At 46.1% G+C, this 6,994-nt stretch overlaps 1 protein-coding gene across 2 annotated transcripts in view; it reads right to left on the bottom strand.

Annotated features, from left to right (window-relative positions):
• DCP2 (decapping mRNA 2) overlaps positions 1–6,994 on the bottom strand; it is a 26,956-nt gene that overhangs the window by 19,380 nt on the left and 582 nt on the right. The window lies entirely within an intron of this gene.

Raw genomic sequence — 6,994 nt, 5'->3', positions numbered from 1 at the left:
CACAGGGACCAGCTGCAGACCCCTGGGATTCCCAGTTTTGGCGGACAGACCAAATTAGAAGCCTGGGGCATGCCCAAATTAAGACACTGGTAAATTACCAAACTAAGATGTGTGCATGTGATGGGTTTGGCAAACAAAGGAATATGCTGACAGAACAGAACATGGACAGTATAATGACCACAGGGAAAACAATCAATGGTACTCAGAAATGAAGAGTCATTAGAGGAGAAAAAGAAAACAAAAAGAGGGATTTCAGAGCAGCAAAAGGTCCCCCAAGGGGGGAACCCAAAGCCACCATGGACAGAGGGCACACCACCAGCCCGTCTTACCTACCCCACTGAGACAGTGGGCCTCAGTCCTCTACCTCCAAGACTGCTGACATTCAAGCAAGACCTACAGGGTAAAGCTCACATGTTGGCCACACATACGTTTCCTTTGTGAGCCCACGATCTGGTAGATATAGAATCAGGCATTTGCCTTGCCTGCATTGTCCCTATCTGCTATCACTGTGCATCAACAGAATTTGCCCATTATTGAATGGAAGAAGTCGTGGTCGACCTGAGGTTTTCGGTCTGCCTGGAATAAGGTATCTGGGTCATAAATCCAATGCCAACAGTCTGCCCAACCAAAGCTTTTGACAATCAGGTGAAGGCTTTACCGTTAGCAGGCAAGTGAAAAGTGGAGAACCCCCATGTTACAAGAAAACTAAAAACAACTCAATTCAAAATAGACTATCATGAGAGCACAGATCTAAATACACAGCTGTGTTTTCAAAACAAATGGTACAGAACAAAATTCAAAAGAGTCAAATGAATGCTATACCAACAAAATGCTCCTATGGCCGCTGTCAACTTAAATATCCAACAAGAATGTTTCCTTGCTTGTTAATGCCATTACAAGCTATTCAAATACTGTAACTTTAAAATGTGATTTATCTTGGCTATCCCCTCCTATGCATTTTCCCTGTGGAACAGACAGTAAACATGGTAAATAATTTTATCTTCCCAATCTACTTTCTGCTCCTCATACACTGCACAGGACTGTCCAGCTTCTGAGTGAACAGGCACTAGAGGGCCCTCAGCCACACACTGCACAGACCACAGACCCCCGAAGACCATGCAACCCACATTGCCCCTGCCCATACCACAGGAGCCCCCCAACCTGCTGCAAGAGCAATCTTCCATGCCACAACAGCCCTCTGACATCTTGCAGGAGTCCCCTCACTCCATACCGCAGGGGTACTTGATGTAGTGCAACATGCAAGCCCTCCCCCACTGCACCACAGGGCCCAATGTGCTGTGCCATGCCTCGCAAGCCCCCCACTGTACCATGCCAGCTCCCCACAGTGCTGCACAGCCCCACTGTGCCACACAGGCCCCTGCACACATGGATGCCTTGCGCAGGGTCCCCAGGTTCCTCAAAGCCCTCGACCCCATGGACCATATCACTTGACCCCACCCCCTGGAGCAGGTGCAAGCAAAGGAAGCTGGAGGATGGAGAGGAAGTCCAGGGACTCCAAAAGTAGCAGCAAAAGTGCAAAGCCAGGAATGGTACCCAAGCCAGGAGTCCAGGAGCTGCACGCAGCCTGCGGGCTGTCAGCTGAACAGGCCTGTGCTAGCTCATGTTGCAGCACACATTTCTAGACTTAAAGAAGATTTATGTTCAAACATTAACATTTCTAATTTTTGTTTTAAATCAATAAAACAGAATCATTTTAAAATTCATCATAGCTTACTGTTTTCAAACTTAAATTGTCAAGTTTAAGCTATCCAGCAAAGTCCCTTCAAATCTAACTTCAGAGACCTGCCAGATATGGACATGGGACACCAATGCTACAGCTAGGAGCCAGAAAGTTACCTTTTCAGAATATGCTTAAGCAATATTCACTACGTATAAACAGTCCTCTGCAAAGAGGGACCTTACTTATGCCCATGATAGTGATGGTAACTTGCTGCAGTAGCAGTATGCTTTGCCAGATAGCTATCCTTTGAGGGTCTGATTTATTTATTCATTTTGATATAGGTATCCCTACCACTCCTGCCAATAGCCATTACACTAAAGATGTACACTGGAAGGGTAAAGAAATATATTTTTTTTTTTTGGTCATTGTAACTGTCTGGTAAAAAGGCTTGTCATTATTATTGGCAAACATCCTCTTTGCAGAGTCAAAAGTCAAACATGGAACCGAAGAGTCAGCAAGAAATAGTGTGACCAGATTAAAAAAGGAGAAAGGATCAGAGTACATGAGCACATTCAGCATCTGATTTATGCAAGGGCGAGAAACAAAACAACAGATCACAAATATCATTTTTAAAGGTACTATCAGAAAAATGGCATTAAAAAGTTGATCAAAAAAGTTAACTGCCATTTTAATTCCAACCTGTGCCTCTCCAAGGTCCTGAGAAGTGTTAATTCAATGGCATGATTGGGATCTGATCCCCGATTTCCACATTTGTGCATCATGCCATGCCATGCCCAACTAAGTCAAAGTTTGGGTATCTGTCTTGCAATTTGTAATTCTACTGATGCATCTCGAGCAAAGCCCAGGATATCATCCTCCTGCTGTACTTGTCCTTGGTGAGGCCACAGATGAAGTACTCCATCCAATTCTGGACTCCACAATTTAGGAAGAACGTGGAAAAGCTTGAGAGAGTCCAGAGGAGAGCCACATGCATGATCAGAGGGCAAGAGAACAGGCCTTACAAAATAGGCTCCAAGCTATGGGACTCTTCAGCCTGGAGAAGCACAGGCTCAGGGGTGATTTGCTGGCAGCCTATAAGTACATAAGGAGTGTGCATCAGGATCTGGGGGAACACCTGTTCACCAGAGCACCCCAACAGATGACAAAGTCCAATGGTCACAAACTCCTGTAAGACCATTTTAAGCTGGACGTAAGGAAAAACTTCTTTATTGTCCAAGCCCCCACGGCCTGGAAAAGACTCCCCCTAGAGGTGATGCAAGCACCTACTTTGGACACCTTTAAGAAACTTTTGGATGCTTATCTTTCTGGGATCCTTTGATCCTAGTTGACTTTCTCCCCCTTGGGCAGGGGGCTGGACCCAATGATCTTACAAGGTCTCTTCTAGCCCTAATGTGTATGAAATCTATAAACAGCTTAAGAACAGCACTGGAAGAAATTATATGCCAAGGTATAATTTTGATTTTATGTTTACCTACTGCAAAACCACACTTCATTAAGGTTGTTATGAGAATTAGCAATCTCTTGCTTATTTGCAAATAAAGATTTTGACTTTATAGCATGCTTTCCTGAAAGTGCCACTGGGCTGATGATATTGTTTTCAAAGATTTTTTCTTTCAGAAATACAACTCTGTAGCCAACGCACATTGTTACTGTTTACACTAGGGGTGCTGAACCTGCAGCCCGCAGGCCAGCTCTAGCCCCAAATATTTTCTCATCCAGCCTGCCAGGCTCCCCATGGATCTTTGGGAAGTCCTGCACATTAGATCAGGACTGCAGTGGCCACCCTCATCCCATGAACCACTGGTGACCTCAGCTGGCAGCTCCTCCACAGAGCCATTGTCATGGGAAACCCTGGTGTACATGACCCGAGCGTGCCAGGCTGCAGCCCCTCCACCTCCACCTCCAGAACTCCTCCTGAGGTTCTGGTTGAATTTCACCCCCCACCTTTTTGTTTTTGGTCACCCCACCCACAACTCCACCAAGTACCAGGACCTCCTGGTCATGGCCAAGTGGGTCTGGTACTTGACCAGGAAGGAGGCTCTAGCCAGAAAGATGCCTGGAGACTACCAGGCCACTTTCCTCTCACTTGTCTGTGAACGTTTCCAGGAAGAGCACCAGTGGCAGCATCCACCGGCTCCTTTGAGGACTGGTGGGTGCAGCCCGGGGGGCTCTGCTCAGTGTCCCCCTCAGGCACACTCATTTTCACGTTTTGACCCTTTGGCCCTCATGTTACTCCTGTCCTGTTTTTTGCCTTTGTTGTCCCAGGTATTTTGCTGTAGCATTCACCCATTAGCCCCCCATACAATAGGGACTACTAGTTAGCCAGGTGAGCCTTAGGGTTCATGGTATTTGAATGTTAAAAATAGGCAGAAGTGCAGTGGCACATGAGGGCCAGGTGGCAGCACAAGGCCCCCAAAGCCTGATCCCAGCAAGGTAGCAGCGATGCAGGGCCCCAGAACCTGACTCCAGCTGGGCAGCAGCATCAGCAGGAGGCCCAATCCAGCCTATGGACAGGCCCCTGCCATTCATCCAGACAGCAGGGTGAAGACCACGAGCACCGCTGGTTTATACTATCATATGTCTGATCCCCTTTTTATAAGCAGGTTTCAGGAGATGTAATTTTCTACAGTAGTAGACCTTTCCATCTTTTTTAAACATACTTATTCTAAAGGACTTGTATTTGGATTCTTTTTGCCACAGCAAAGTCTTCAACACTTTTATAGTTAGAACTTGATGAATTCAGAACTGTAACTGAATACTTGAGACTGAGCATGTATTTTATTTTAGGTAACATTACACTACTCCTCACCACCCCTAACAGGAATGCTAATCCCTGAGAGAGAAATATGAACCCTAAAAGCAGCCAGTTGGATTTATCCAGCCAGGGCCAATGAAAGTTTTGCAGAATACACGCTTCTAGGCACTGAAGTTTCCATATTAGGGATGCTCAATGCACAGCCTGGGGCTATAAATTGCAGAGGCCTGCCATAATCCTCTGTTAAACTACTTTATTAAACAAAAAGAATAGGAAAAACAAAACAGGAAGTCCCAGACCCTGACTGCATGTCATCTGTTAATTTATGCATGTGTCTGCAATGCACTCCAGTTTCCTACTTGAAAATACTTTGAGGGCAGAACAGATGTCACTAGTGGCTACTCTCCACTGGAAAGTATACCTTGCAAAATTTGAGTTATGCACCCCTATTTTAGATCTTTCGGATGTTAAGAAAGCCTCCTGATTCTGACATAATGTCTGCCTAAGTGTGCAGACAGACAACTACTTGGACGTTAAATGCCCTTCACCTTTCATTAACTAGATTTCCAAAGCTAACTGTAAGTTACACAGAAACATCTACTATAACAGTGCTGACTCCTGGGCAGGATCAACTAGCAACCATGTATGCCTTAATAGTTGACATAAGGGGAAACAACCGCTCCTCCCTACTGAAGTGCACTGCTGCATATTATGGAGCCAGCAGCTCTGCATTCAGTGTCAAGGCCCATCCAAGAGAAAGAGAAACTATTTGTTGAGAGTCCTTCCATACCCACTCCAGGTACAATAAATGGGATAAGATGCTGTATCACTTGCCCCTGCTAACTTAGTATGGCATTCAGCAGCAAACGCAGAGCTCAATTACAGTTTAACAGACAATTTTTACCTTCACAAACATTCAGTAACAACACAGAATCATATATGCATCCACCTACTTTTGCAGCAACGCTTCATAAACACTACTTAGCGGCATAATTCAGCCTTTCCTGAACAACTGATTTTTTACACTCCTGAGATAAACTGAATCAAGCAAACCAAATGTTTGGCTGAAGGCTAGACAGAAGTCCATTGGCCAGGCACCTCACCACTGAAGCAAGTAACAGCTAAAGAAAGCAAGAATTATCTGCCTTCTACAAAAATTCTCCAGGAGGGTAAAGATAAGGTTAAATTCTTAATTTAAGGGGCTCAATTTATTATTATTCAATGACAGAAAAAAATCATTAACACAAAGCTAAGGTTGTATGGTGGTCTGTCATGCCCTTCCAGAACATCAAATTCAGCAAAACTTCAACTTCAGACTTTGAAACAGTAGAATTTAACCTTATCTTTACCCTCCTGGAGTTGGCAGCAGCCACTAGCAGCCATTTACATGCACTCCCTGCTGCAGTCCTACTTCTGTCACTTCCATTCACTGCATCAGATGCAGCTATTTTGAAAAAGCAAGGGAATTACCTGCAGTAACAAACTAGATTAATCAGCAACACAGTGACTGGTCTGGGGGCCTGTGCCTGCTCCCCATGTGTGCAATTAAAGGAATGAGTTGCATACAAACCTTCAAAAAAGCCAACCCTTCCCCCCCACCCCCCAGCATTCCTCACTTAAGCAATGCAGTGTGTCAGCAACAGCTCACCAGGGACTATAAGCAGTAAGAGATGCAATAGTTTAATTCTGCTTTAGCTTTTGTTGTTTTGGATGCTCTGGAAGGACATTAGCAACATTCACTCTGCATTAATGATTTTTTTTTGCTCACTGGTAACAACAGGTAAGCAAAGGTAGACCAGATGGCATCATGTGCATAAAGGTGCAAGGGATGCAAAACTTAGCAGATGTGGTATTCACTCTGCAGAGCGGTCTACATAGCTCCAAGGCACAGTTCAAGCGCACGTGGATGGCATATCATTCAGAAAGGGCAGGACTGTGTCATTTGGATACGCGGGGACATGGGTGCCGAGTACGTGGGGGCTGGAGGATGCTGCCTCCCCACTCAGAAAGAGGGCTGTCACCTGAAATACCTAAAACTTTCCCCATGTCCATCATCTTAGACACCCCCCACCCCCCAAAGAGACTGTGGATTCTCCATCCCTGGAGGTTTTCAAAACCCAGCTAGACAAAGCTTTGGCTAGGATGATCTAGATGGGGATGGTCCTGCCTTGAGCAGCAGGTTGGATTAGATGGCCTCCTGAGGTCCCTTCCAGCCCAAACTTCCTGTGATTCTGTGAAAAATAAAAGTTGGAGCCTATGGCTGGGGATTTCCAAGATGTGACCATGTGCCGGCTCGAGCCCCACAGCTCAGCACGTCAGAGCAGGTGCCAGTGACACCAAGGTCACAGGCTGGGCCCCCGGCTGGACTGGAGCAGCGTCTTTCAACCTGAGGGTCACAAGAGCAGACAAAAGTGTCGCAAACGAACTTTACCAGCAGATCCTCCTGCAAAGGAGACACACGTGGGGCTCTTCCCTTGCAAGCTATTTGCCCCCCCCCCGCGCGGCAGGGCGGGGCGGGGGCGGGGCCGGGCCTGGGG

The sequence above is a fragment of the Gavialis gangeticus genome, unplaced genomic scaffold, assembly GCF_001723915.1.
Source record: "Gavialis gangeticus isolate Ggan-Ray unplaced genomic scaffold, GavGan_comp1, whole genome shotgun sequence".
NCBI lineage: Eukaryota > Metazoa > Chordata > Crocodylia > Gavialidae > Gavialis > Gavialis gangeticus.
This window is presented reverse-complemented; position numbering and strand designations above follow the sequence as displayed.